Source organism: Paroedura picta, chromosome 9 (assembly GCF_049243985.1).
Source record: "Paroedura picta isolate Pp20150507F chromosome 9, Ppicta_v3.0, whole genome shotgun sequence".
In the NCBI taxonomy this organism is placed as follows: Eukaryota; Metazoa; Chordata; class Lepidosauria; order Squamata; family Gekkonidae; genus Paroedura; species Paroedura picta.
In genome coordinates, this window is record NC_135377.1 from 67,980,853 (window position 1) to 67,995,130 (window position 14,278).

General features: G+C 45.7%; 1 protein-coding gene across 9 annotated transcripts in view; it reads left to right on the forward strand.

The window, feature by feature from the left end:
* Positions 1 to 14,278, forward strand: part of PHACTR1 (phosphatase and actin regulator 1) — a 312,123-nt gene that overhangs the window by 145,644 nt on the left and 152,201 nt on the right. The window contains exon 1 of one of the 9 annotated variants that reach the window (XM_077353227.1): positions 11,060 to 11,392. The exons of 7 other annotated variants lie outside the window; for them this stretch is intronic. The gene's annotated coding sequence lies outside the window, so the exon portion shown is untranslated. Of the gene's footprint in view, positions 1 to 11,059; positions 11,519 to 14,278 lie in introns of those variants that run through there. One more of the 9 variants, XM_077353228.1, reaches the window with a different exon arrangement.

Sequence of the window (14,278 nt, forward strand, 5' to 3'; positions counted from 1 at the left end):
TCACCATGCATTTACGCTAGGTAGACTGGAAACTTTGCTCATAACCAAATGGAAGCAGAGATTTGCTAATATTCCATTCTCTGGTGCCTCAAGCGTTTTGCCTCGGGAGGGGCACGAGTCACATTTTTGTGGTTGGCAAACAACAAACCAAACCATGAACCAGCAGGTTGGCTCGTGAACCAAATCAGTTCATGCCAGTTTGTGACCGCCCTGCTTTCTGCTCCTGGCAGAAACGAGGTCCGGATTCACTCTCGTTTCCAATCCAAGCCACTTTCATCACTAACTTGCTCCTAAATATAATCATACAAAATCATATACATTATTTAATGGCTCATAGCCATTTAACCCCTGCTTGCTGCACTTGACGAACCTAGTGTGCTGCAATTGTTCGGGTGAGAGATTTTGCAATCCTATCTTCTTGATAAATATAACTGCAGTAGTTTATCTCATGAACCTCTTGTTTTGAAAAGGGATGTTCTGTCCAAGTCTGCTACTGTTACATCCACACATTCCAGCAAGCCTTTCTTAACTCCTTCTTGACATCCTGTTGATGAATGGTTCCAATTGGGGTTCCCCCCCTCCTCCTCCCTTGGAAGAATAAAGTTTTTGTGAAGAAAGCATTTAAAGAGATACAACTGCATTGCTCCCCTCTTCTCCAACCTGCGGGTTGCCTCGGGCTCTTGCTGTGCCCAGAGGGGAGGGATATTTTATAAGTGAAGTGGTGTTTTATTTGCAAGGAAAGAGAAATTATCATCATAAAACCGGCAAGAGAGATAACTAATGGAAATGATTTTATTTCTCTTATTAAAGAGCATCTATCACTGCACTCTGTTTTTTTTTAGAAAAACAAACTATATCTGTATTGAAAATAGCAGGCAAGGAGGCACTTAATGGAGGGGGGGGTAAATGTAACCAACTTATACTGTCTCTCTTTTATATTTCTATCTTTATGAAAATTATATATATATATATATATATATATATATATATATATATATATATATATATATATATATATATATATATATAATTATATATAGTATGAATATATATATATAATTATATATAGTATGAATATATATATATATATATATATATATATATATATATATATATTTATATATAGTATGAATATATATATATAATTATATATAGTATGAATATATATATATAATTATATATAGTATGAATATATATATATATATATATATATATATATATATATATATATATAATTATATATAGTATGAATATATATATATATATATATATATATATATATATATATATATATAAATAAAAATAAATAAAAGAAAATAGCAGGCAAAACACTCCAGAGAAGGTTCTACAGCAACTTCTAAATGATCTGGCTTTTTTTTTAAGGGACCCAAAAACAACTAATCATTTGAAGCAATTAATCTTTTGAATTATACCTTGCATTCAAGCTTAGTGGTACGGTATTTATTTTAAAACACAAAAAAAAACCCCTTTAAAATGAGGTTGGAGCAGCTGGCATTTAACTATAAAACATCTTGACGGACACTGGGATGTCATGTAGCCATTTGTCATTCATGTGCCTGCAAACATTGATTTCTGGACTCTTGAACCTTGGATTGGGATGACCTTGCATCCTGAAATCTCCTTTGCCTTTGTTTGCTTGGAAGACAGGTGGAAGACACTGCAACTCATATCAGCACCTAGGCAACTGGAAAGGATCTAAAGAATCTTTAATATGACATATAATTCACGGGTAGAATCCAGTGGTTGCTATCTACCTGCAGAAGAGTGGGGGAAGAGAAATTTAATGATTTCTCATCCTCCCATTTGAGAACCTCACTTTGTCTTCCCTGCTGTTTCTGAGGGCCCTTCACCTGTGAGAAATGATATTTTAGAAACCTCAGTTGGTTGGAGTTAGCAGGAATCACTGGCAAGAACATATCCCCTTCCAGCTGGTAAGAATGAGTTACATTAGCAAGGGCCAATCTTTGAATTCAACTTCATATCCTTGGAAGTTCCTTGGTGGGCCAGTTCTTATCTGTGGTAAAGAGCGGACTTGGGGGGGGGGCACCTATCAATTATTAGCCTTCAGGAATACAGATGATGGCTCTGGGGAAGGACTTTTGTCCTGGCTTTAGTCAAAAAGATATGAAAGCAGCAGTCGGCTCATGAAAGTCTACATAAAACCAAGAAACCACTTTACTTCTGTTTCTAGAGAAATGAAGTGTTCTAAATTTAGGCTTCTATTGAATCATCTATACTTTATTGTATTCTATATTTTATTTATCTGAAACTGTTAAGAACCTTGCCATTTTTATTACCAACAAAATGATCTTTTTATGGCCTTAATATAGAATGGGAAATCTGTATGTCAAAACTGATATAGGGGAACTATCAACCTTCCAAATTGAACCATTTAAAAGAGAAAATGGTGGGGCCTCCCGTGGGAAGGAGTGACCTCTCTCACCTTAAAGCAGAGCAACCTTGCAAGGGGAAGGAACAGGCCAACTACGAAGGTAATATATGAGCGGAAAAGTTCCCTGTGACACGGTGGGTAGCAGGTAAACAGGTAGGCCACATTTTGGAAGGTAAATTAAATTCATGAGGTGTTTCTCGGTGTGTTCAGAGGAGGCTGGCTGAAGCAGAACTAATGAAAGATTTCTTTTCTTGATTGAGGGCATGGTTCCTCAACAGAGTCATACCACAAGAGCAATTTTGTGTCTTATGAGGCAATGAATAGTGTTTTGGTTGCTTTAATAACATTCACTTGTATAGTGATGTCTGTGTGTGTTTGTGTGTGTGTATATATATGTATATGTATATCTTTTAGAGATGTTTGGAAGCCCATTGTGCCCCCATCCCCCCTTGAAATATGGCAGTTCAGTGTTTTAAGGCAGTGGTCCCCAACCTTTTTATCACTGGGGACCACTCAACGCCGGGGACCACTCACCAGGGACCACTCAACGCCTTTTACTGAGGCCCGGTGGGGGAGGTAATTTACTCCTCTACTCTCAACCACTGCCCTAACGCTCTCTGATCGCTATGGTAATGTTTAAACATCCCTTCAAAATAAGATACAGACACGCCACAACAATGAAGTGTGTTATAAAGGGCTGGGGGGGATGAAGTAAAGGGCCGAGGGAGGGGGGAGAAGGTGTCCTGCGGGGCCCACCTCCAATTAGTCGAAGGACTACATGTGGTCCACGGCCCACAGGTTGGGGATCGCTATTTTAAGGGATGTAAAGAAATAGCAGGGCAAGGAGAGAAGCTTAACTACATATTTAAAGATCAACTCTTGGATATGTTCCGAGATGTTAAAAATAGTGGATTTCTACAGCATTTGTCTTAGAGATGCCAGCCTCCAGGTGTGCCCTGGGAATTCCCTGGAATTACAACTTATCTCTGGAGTACAGAGATCAGTTTCCCTGGGAAAGGGGGATGTTTTGGAGGGTGAACTTTGTGGCATTGCATCTCGCTAAGGTCACTGTCCTCCATGATCTCCACCCCCAAATCTCTAGGCAACCCTACTAAGTTACTAGTTCTCTATGTCAGAACAGCTCCTTGAGGCCATGCTGAATTCTGGAGATTTTTGTTGGGGGGCATGAAATTGGCATCACTGTGGGTGAGCAGGTAGTGAGTTCTTGCATTGTGCCAGGAGTTGGACTAGATGACCCTGGAGATCCCTTCCAACTCTATGATTCTATAGATTGCTGATGTAATGAAAGACGTATAAAGGTCTACACAGCATTTCAGTCACATGTGCAAGCATCATTGATATGTGTCTAGCTGCGGTCGCAGCTGGCTTGGGATCTATGTAAAAATCTTTTAAACATAAATTGTTGATAAGCTCTCTTTGGGTGGGAGGTGAGTTATTTGGTGAGATTCGTCTCTGCTATATGCAAGACCAGATGGACAAAATGAGACGGGAACATTCCGGCTTCCAGCAGAACTCCACCCACATATCCGCAGCGTGCCGTCTGACAATGAGGACCGGACCCAGCCCTGAAATTAGAGCTTGCTTCCAAGCCAAGCCTTCATAAGGCAGGCTCAGTTCTAGCCGTGTCTCGTCAGGTCAAGATCTTATTTGGAATAATGAATTCTATCAGCAAAATGAAATGCTATGCAGGAGCTGGAGCCAGAGGACAAAATACACCCGTGGAAGCTAACTGCTCATTTAATGTGGGGGAAATCTCTTATTCTATATGTATTGCAGGGATGAGTGGGACAGTAGTTTGTTAATGGGAGAAATTGCTGTACGCTCATGGCCCGGAGAATTGCCTGGGGGCCATGAAGTTAAAGAGGGCTGCCAGCTCTGGGTTAGGAAATATCTGTAGATTTGAAGGGTAGATCCTGGCTGGGCGGGGGGGGGGGGGTGTTGAGGGGTAAGGCCCCCTGGAATCCACCCTTCAAAGTGGCTATTTTGTTCAAAGGACCAGATCTCATGGGATAAGTTCTAATTCTGGGAGCTCTCCAGACCCTGAACTGGAAGTTGGCAAATTGAACTGCTTTTTTCAAATACTGACCTATACAGAGAAAGAAGAGTTGAGTTTTATACCCTGCTGTTCTCTACTCTTGAGGACTCTCAATGCAGCCTATTCGTCCTCGCCTCACAACTGTGAAGTAGGTGGGACTGAGAGAGCTCTGAGAGAACAGTGACTGGCCCACAGTGTCTGGCCCACAGTGTCTGGCCCACAGCTGGCTGCATGTGGAGGTGTGAGAAATCATACCTGGTTCTCCGGATTAGAGGCTACCACTCTTGACCACTACACCACACTGGTGGTGACGGTGAGTTTTTCAGGGACAGAATGCGTTGATAGCTAACATATTGGGTTTGCTTCTAGCGGCATATAAGAACCAATTCTTCTTCTTCTTCTTCTTCTTCTTCTTCTTCTTCTTCTTCTTCTTCTTCTTCTTCTTCTTCTTCTTCTTCTTCTTCTTCTTCTTCTTCTTCAAAGGTGTAGAAGTATGTACAATCATGTGGATTGGCAGAAGTGTGTGCTTACTCACACCTGTTGCCAGGGTGCAATCAGCGTGTTTGGGAACAGCCAGTGCATGCACACACAGTAAAAGTATACAGTCTGGAGGACCAGGGTGGGGAACAGGGTAGTGTAATAGTCAGCAGCCTGCTGGACAAAGGCCAGGAAAACCTGAAGTCAAATCCCAGCTCTGACATGAAGCTCTCTGGGTCACCCAGCGTGGTGTGGTGGTGAAGAGCAGCATCTGAAGAACCATGTTCGATTCCCCACTCCTCCTCTTGATGAAGCCTGCCATGAGCCAGTCACAGTTCTCTCAGAGCTCTTTTGGCCCCACCTGCCTCACAAGGTGCCTGTTGTGGGAAGAGAAAGGGAAGGCGATTGAGAGCTGCTTTGAGACTCCTAAAGGTAGAGAAAAGAAGGATATAAAAACCAATTCTTCTTTGTTCTAAGCCTAATTTGCTCACAGGGCTCCTGTACTGAAGGGAGGGAAGGACTATGGATGCCAACCCATCAGCTGGGATTACAGCTCTTTACTAGGTGACAGCTTTGTCGAGAACGACTAGTTTGGGCAGCGCGGGGGGTCCGGAGAAGGAGCGTGCTGACAGGAGCGGAAACCTAAGAAAGGAAGATACAGAGGAAGAGATCCCGACAGACCCTCTTTGGATACGAAACTTACATAAAGGGATGTGGGGAATCAGTTCACCAGGGGTGGGGGAAACGGTAGCACAGGGGCAGTAAGTACAAGTGGGGAGAGCAAGGGAGAAACCCAGGGCGGGGCGGTGGCGGAGAGACGCGGAGTCCCGGAAGGGCGAGGTCCGCCGGAGAAGCCCGGAGGGTGGAGACAGGGGCTAGAGAGGCTACTTAAGGAAGCGTCAATGAGGAGACAGGGTTGGAGGCGTAGTGAAGGAACTACCCTGAACCCAGGAGCGGGAGAGAGAATACCGACTCCATTCTGAGATGCTGTTTCCTACAGATAAAGCCTTCTAGTCCCGGGTCTCCCTCACCGAACAACGTGGCGGACCCGAAGCGTGGCAAAGACCCGGCGGACCCTGACAAGCTTATTACTAGGTGACAGTTCACCTGAAGAAAATGGCTACTTTGCAAGGCGGACTGCATGGCATTATAACTCCTTCTGAGCCCATAGAGGTTATTAAAGTCTTGGGAGGGGGGGGGGTATTTTCTGCCGCTCCCTACTTAACACGTATCACTCTTGTTAAATTCTGATGGGTTTTTTCAAAAGATTGTTTCAACGCTTTTCCATTGTTTCAACGCGGCTGCGCCACGTCGGGGCTGTTCCTTTGGCGCCCTGGCAGCTTGACGGGCCCTGCAGGCTACAGGCCGGGCCCGGAGCTTCCTGCGCGGCAAAGGAACAGCCCCGACGTGGAAGCTTCTGGGATCACCATTAAGTTGCTCAGCTCTGTCTACTGACTTAAGGAAAACCGCAAGGGTAACAAGATGCGCATTTGGGTGTTCAATATTTGCAAGTTATTTATTCAAGCATTTCCAGTTTTCTTTTCCTCCCACTGCTGGCAGGGTGGGTGGGGAGACTTAAAGCAGTCTACCAGCAAACAAGCAGGAGAAACATGTACAATGCACCAACATCCTGAGCCGGTCCTGCTGGGTCCTGCCGCCTGACTCACTAAGAGCTCTGTGGCTCCTGCCCTTAACTCTTGCCAGAAGCTGCCTGCCTAGGCCCTCAGGAACATGCAGGGGCAGTTATGTTAGACACCGGCACTCTAGGAACAGCATGAGCGATGATGATGATGATGATGATGATGAGTTAGTTCTTATATGCTGCTTTTCTCTACCCAAACGAGTTTCAAAGCAGCTTACATTCGCCTTCCCTTTCCTCTCCCCACAACAGACACCCTGTGAGGGAGGTGAGGCTGAGGGAGGCCTGATATCACTGCTCGGTCAGAACAGCTTTATCAGTGTTGTGGCGAGCCCAAGGTCACCCAGCTGGTTGTATGTGGGGGAGAAGCAGGGGATCAAACCTGGCTCACCAGATTAGAAGTCTGGCATTACACCAAGCTGGCTCTGGCACCACTGCATGATCCTGGATATGAGTGAGAATACAGAGCATTTGCTAATTGTATCTCATTTCGTCCATTGATGGTTATAGTATAGGCTGATGAAGCAAATCGAAACAAGATTAATTCACCGGAACTTGTTTGTTGGAAGTCATGTTGGAAATTAGCACTGTCCTGTTAGGAGGTTCCCTCCTTAAACTGTTTATTGAACCTGCCCAGATTCATTTGTTTACTTGCCACATTCCGCGTACTCCGTTTATTGGCTGGATTCCTCCTAAATGACAAGAGACGCTACAGATGGCACTTTCACACTTGCTAAATAATACGTTTTCAGTCCACTCCAGTGACCGTTTGCAGGTGGATCTTGACATTTCACACAATAAATTCCAAAGTGCATTGAAAATGGATCAAACGTACAGTTCTTCGGGGTGTGAGAAAGCGCCAGCAAGAAGTCAGCTCCCCAAAGAATGCTAACATGACAATTAATCGTTCTCACCTTTGTGGAGGAAAACAAACAAGAGTCTTATGTTATCTTGGAGGTGAACAAGTTTTTATTCTAGATTTAGGTGTCATAGAGGCTTGTAGTGAGTCTTTGTTTATAGCAGGCTTTCTCAACCAGGGTTTCACGGAACCCTGGGATTTGTTGACCACCCTGGAAGAGTTTCCTGAATGAGAGAGAGTTAATTAAATGTTTATATATTTTTTACAAACAAAATGTTAACCATTTATCAGGTGACGTGACCACAAATGGTTATGATGATCCACCTCCCCTTCCCAAATGGCCAATGATGGTCCTGGAGGGAATGGGAAGGGGAGGGGCCCCAGGTGGGCATGTACACAGCTATGCTTCCCAACCATATTCTGCATTATCACGCCACTCCTGGAGTTTCTCGAAGCCTCAATAAGTTTTCAGGGGTTTCTCACTGGTAAAAAAGTTAAGAAAGTCTGGCTTTAATACAAGGCTGTGGAGATAAAAGTTGGGAACGTCATGATTAAAGGGCCATGAAATTCTGGAAGGACATGATGATTTAGATATTAAGATTTAAGATTTAGATATATTGATGAAAAGTCAGAGAAAGTTCACGATAGCAGTAACTGGCAATAATGTAATTTCCCTAGTTTTACTAAGACGGTTAACCCCTGTAATGGCCAAGAAACCCCAGATTCTTGTTAAGTCCTTGGGATAGGATGTCAAACGTCTAGAGGAATCCTTAGCAGTTTCATACCTGATTTTCTCTGAGAATTTCTTTAAGCTGGAGAATGATGATTTTTTGAGTGCTCTCATAGCTGGAAATGTTCGTCCCCTGGTTTCTAGATATTGGGTTTATAGTGCCAGCTTTGTGTCCATCTGTTCTTAGGCACAGGAGAGATTTGGAGGCGGAAGGAGTGGCTGTGTGAGAAAGATACCTGAGAGATGTCACATGTGATAACAGTATGAGGGTGCCCTCTGTGCAGATGGGGCTTTGGAAAGGTGCAGGTTCCTTAGAAGTAACTTTAATATTTGTTTGCAGTTACATTTTATCTTGGGGGATGAGCCATAAGGGTTGGGTTTCTTGCTGTGGAGTTTAAGAATCCCACTTAAATAAATGTGAGCAATTTACTGGGCAGATCCATGACTCCCTTCTGTTTCTCGGTGGTGACAGGAGCATCAAGGAGAAGAAGGAGATTATGGATGTTTCATAGTACCATTGCACATAGAGTTGAATGTTAGGAGGTTGGCAACCTCCAGGTGGTGGCTGGAGACCTCTTTGGGATTACAACTGATCTTCAAGTGACAGAGATCAGTTCTCCTGGAGAAAATGGTCACTTTGGAAGGTGGACTCAATGGCAATATGTTTTATTGAAGTCCCTCCCCTCCCCAACAGTTCTTCTTCTAAGCCCCCCCCCCCAAAAAATCTTCCCATATTTCCCAACCCAGAGCAGGAAATCCGGGGGAGGGGGGGGAGAACAGAGCTGATATGGCCCTTGAATTATTCCAGGTGTTCCTTGCCACCAGCCCAGACATATCAACGTATCTCTACCAGATGAGTGGTTTGTGTGTCCTCAGGAAAGAATATGAAGAGGAGGAATAATTAATTTAAGTGGAGAAACCATTAAGCCAATTGAATGGAGAAATCCATTAGCCTGATCAAAGGGATAAAAGGGCACTAATTAATAAGAGAGGTATAATATAAATAAGAAAGGACTGACAGGTAGAAGCCTCAAAAATGTGCTGCAGTCAGGCAGCTGAAATAGGCCCAGATGGGCCTCTTCTGTGGAATCCAATGGAGGTTTAGCCGCTTTCTCTAGAACATTTGTGTAAGCAAAGACATTGTCGTGGTCCTTAAAATCATACAGAGCAGGAAGAGACCACAGAGGGCCATCCAGTCCAGCCCCCCACCTTCTCAGAGATTTAAAAATCACACCCTCCTGACAGGTGCTCATCCAATCTCCTAAAAACTTCCAAAGAAGGAGACTCCATCACCCTCCAAGGCAGCATATTCCATCTACGAACAACCCTCAACATCAGAAAATGCTTTCTAATATTTAAGTGGAACCTCCTTTCCCGTAATTTAAACCCATTGCTCCTAGTCCTTGCCTCTCAAGCTGCAGTCAGCAAGTTGGGCCTCTCTTCAACATGTCTACCTTTTACGTAGTTAAGCCCAGCCATCCTATCACCCCCTGCCCTCCTCCAAGCTACCCATACCCAACTGTCTCAACCTCTCCTCATAAGGTCTGGATCCCAACCCCTCGACCATCCTAGTCATCCTTCTCTGAACACGTTCCAGCTTGTCAATAGCCTTATTGACCTGTGTCACCCAGAACTAGACACCACAATATCCTACTATCAGGCCAGGTCTCCCCCATCTTTTATTCATGTAATGCTTTACACTTCTCCCTATTAAAATTTGTTTTGTTGCCAATGGCCCGAGAAGGTACGGCTTACAATCGTTGGCTATGGCCTAATTTTTCAATCTATCCAGATCTGCTTGAATAGTCATCGTTTCCTCTGGGACGTTAGCCACCCCACCCAATCTTTGACACATCAAGATCAATGGAAGTTCCCTTTCTCTCACAGACTGTATAGGTTTGGTATGTTTCGTAAGGGGCTCATTGCATCCTTGACTGGTCTGACCACTAGGGTTGCCAGCCCAAGGTTCGGAGATATTTGGAGATTTGGGAGGCAGAGCCTGGAGAGAATGGGGTGTGGGGGGATCTCAGTGGGATACATTGCCGTAGAGTCCACCCTCCAAATCAGCCATTTTCTCCAGGGGAACTGATGAATCATAAAAGCAGGAGATCTCCAGATCCCACCTGGAGGCTGGCAACCAGCTAAGGCACCACTGCAGGCCTGAGTCTGGGAAGGAGGTGGGGTTCCAGTACCTACTTCCTCCCCAGAAAGGAAGGTTTTTGCCCTGCCCTGTGTGGCCAGCCCTGATTTCCTCCCTGGCCTGGGTTGAGCTTCTGCTTTCGTATGACCCCTTCCTGGGCCTGGGCCTAATTTGGCCAGCAGCGATAAGAGGAAGGAAGCCGGGCTTCTCAGCTGCAAAACATACTGGATCACTTTGGATAAATAACGTTTCCTCTCAGGGACATCTACCTCACAGGGTTGTCGTGATTATAAAGTGAGCCACACCTCATGCCCCTGTGAGAGGCCTCTGTGCTTGGACATGCTCAGCGAGGGGTGAAACGTTTTCCCCCTGAAGTCAGACTCTGCTCGCGAAACCTGCATAAAGAAAGTTGGCTGCACTGCCCAGCGGGATTTTCCGCAGGACTTCCGGTGGATCTTGGGAGCAGGCCCAGTTAAGGGCGGAAGAGCTTTCTCCTGGCAAGAACAAGCCATGAAAATAAGCGCTGCCTTCGGACACAAAGCATCTGCTCTGTTGAAACGTAACTTTTCTGCACAGTGTTGCTGGGATGTTGAATCCCTCTCTTTGGTGTGGTTTCCCACCCCTACCCCCACCCCTCTCCCCCCCACAACAGCCTTAGCATAGTTCTGAATTATATAATTGTGCTGTTTGGAGTCATGTGACGGGCTGAGTAATTCCCTGCAGAAGGGGACAAACTGCACATTTAAAAAGCCGAACAAATAGTGTTGCAAGCAACAAGGTCCTTGCAGCCGCACGCACCCGCTGCAAACAAAAAAGTCGCTTGCTCTTTCCAAGGGAGTGAAAGAGCCAGTTGCTGCAGCCAGCAGCATGGAGATTTGATTTATAGCGGAGAGAGCCTGGCAATTCGATGGGGAAGGAGTGAGCGGGGAAGGGGAACCGTCTGGACCGGGTGTCTTTGCCTCCTTTCCTGGGTGAGCCGCAGCAACTGGCGTCTGAAACCGGTTGCATCTCGTCTCAGGCACGATGAACTGCTCCACGGAGACCTCGGCCAGGAGCTAGGAATCGTTGCCCGGCGGAGGTGAGCACCTCCCTCCTTTCCCTTTGCCGCTTCTGCCCTTGAAATGCATGATTCCTTTTCCGAGGAAGGAGAGAAAGGGGGGATAAGCTGCCCATCCGTCTGGAAACCTCCCGGTGTTTTCTGAAGGTATTTATGATTGAACAGCCGGCAAGGGAGGGAGGGGGGAGGCTGGAGTTGAAACCCAACCATCCCTCTCGGTTTTGTCTCCGGTGCCTCTGCCACGGCTGCTAACTAGTGCGGGGATGCTCTGCTTTGTCTGCCTCTGCCTCTCCTGTGAGGCTGCGGGTGAAGAACCAGGACTCTCGCCGAAAACCCGCACACCTCGCTAAATCCAAAAGACAGCCGGCTGTCTGACACTAGGAGTCAGTGGTGATGGTCTAGAGTTATCTTCACGGGTAGTCAAACTGCGGCCCTCCAGATGTCCATGGACTACAGTTCCCATGAGCCCCTGCCAGCGTTTGCTGGCAGGGGCTCGTGGGAACTGTAGTCCATGGACATCTGGAGGGCTGCAGTTTGACTGCCCCTGGACTGTAGATTGTCAGCCAGGGATATGTGCTCAGTTTCAGAAGGCACAGGTGTGGTAAAGTGAGGAGCAAAAGGAACTTTGTAGTCTCCGGTCAGGTAGGGAAGTTGATCGGCCTACATTTTTGTGGCTCTGGCCTCGGATTCCTCCTCCCCTCCCCCTTCTCCACCCTCCAAGTCCGTCAGCCGTATCCATTTTTGCTTCGAGTTAGCAAAATCTTCCTTGTCAGGTTGTGTCGGTCAGACGAGGCTGTTGACGAGAGCAATTTGGCTCTCCGAACCCAGAGATTGGGAGCTGTTCTGACAAGCAGAGACGCTGCTGGGATTTGAAGATGGGGGTATTCTCCTGCGGTTCTGACCGCAAAAAAGGGCCTGCGGTAATGGATGGAATCCAGGGGATGTGACCCTCTGCGAAATCTCAGAGAGGTATTTGGAAAATAGATCAAGCAGCTTCAGATTACCTTCCGGGGTAGCCAATGCTGCAGTCAAGAGTGACAAAAATAGGAAAGGGAAGGAAAGGGACACCTGTTCTTGATGGTACATTTAATGCCATTTGGGCATTAAACAGGGCCTCACTGCAGCACAATTGACATATTACTGATTCTGTTGTGTGTGCTCAAATGGAGTGTTTTATGGAGTTTGTTCATACTATCAAAAGAGGCTCTGGACTAGAAACACCACATTTTGAATTCTTAGGAGTACAGTGAAATGCAAATGGATGCAAGAAATCTCCACAGGCTGTGCAGCCATATTGGAAAGTTTGGGGAGGGAGGGGTTTCTCAGCATTAAAAAAAAAAAAACCCTGGTTTCGTAAACAGTGTTTGCTTTAGAATTACAGCTCAACTCCAGGTAACAGAGATCAGTTCCCCTGGGGATCGTGGCCACTTAGAAGGTGAACGGTATGGCATTCTTCCCCACTGAAGTCCCGCCCTTCCCCAGGCCCCGCCCTCTGCAGGCTCCACCCCCAAAGCCTCCAGGTTTTTCCTACCCCAGAGCTGGCAACCCTAGTTTGCTTTCAGTTTGGAATGTTATAGATTTCAGTAAATATAAGTAACATTAACCCTGAGATGGACAGCCCAAGCTAGCCTGATATGATTGGATCCTGATAGCTAAACAGGGTGGCTGTACTCAGCGTTGGGAAGGGAGAGCTCCAAGGGATGCCAGGGTCATGTTGTGGAGGCAAGCAACGCCAAACCACCTCTGCATGCCTTCTGCCTTGAAAACCCTACCGGGGCCACCATAAGTCAGCTTTGACTGGTCAGCAAAAGATTAGCATTGAAGATATGAAGAATTAAGCTTTTGATTCAAAAAAGGGAGGGCAGTGTCCAGGCCCACAGGTTCATGACCTCTGATAGGGAGGGTGTGTGGAATGAACAAAAAAGTAAGGAGCTGAAGTTCTTCATCATGAATTTTATTTGTGACTCCCATAAAAGTAGAAGAAGAAGAAGAGCTGGATTTTTTATACCCCACTTTTTCTTACATGGAGGAGTCTCAAAGGGGCTTACAATCACCTTCTCTTCCCACAACAGGAACCCTGTGAGGTAGGTGAGGCAGAGAGAGCTCTGAGAGAACGGTGGATGGCCCAAGGTAACCCAGGTGGCTGCCTGTGGAGGAGAAATGGGGAATCCAACTCAGTTCTCCAGATGAGAGGCTGCTACTCTCAACCACTGCACCAAGCTGGCTCACTATACCAAGTAGCATTCCAATTAGCTAAACCTTCAACTGAGCAAATGTTTTGATTTTGCCAAGGTGGGTTATGCATGTAAAGGTTTTCATCGAAGACAGCATGCTGACCCTTTTAAATTATCGTTGATTTTTTTTAATGGTTGTGTTTTTCTACAAGGATTATGCACTAGAAAGACAGAAAGACAGAATTACGATGGCAAATTCTGTGTGGGGGAAGGAATTCCTCCATTGTGCTAGATGCTCATTGGTAGGCCATGGTCAGCTGCAAAGTCACTGGCATGGCCTTATGGGAGTTGTAGGTCATAGACACGGGGACCTCAACAAGAAATTTCCATGGGGGCACATTGTCTTTTGAAAATACTACAACCTTTCCCCCTCAGATGTATGCTGTTCCTTGTAGCAAGTGGTTTGAAATGCTTGCAATTGTCTCTGAGGGAATGAATCAATTAATTTCTGCTGGAGTAATGTTGTCATAGCAGAGGTGGGAGGATCTACACCGAACAAGAGGTGCCTCAAGCTCCCATTGATGGGTGAGAGACTAGAGGCTGTCCATTTCTCTCATTGCTGTATGGTGGCAAAAACACGCTAGAGTTTATGCATGCAAAAACAGACATCTTCATGAGCATTGTACAAAAAAGGTCATTTTAAAGCTAGTTTTAAATACTGCACTGAAAAGAC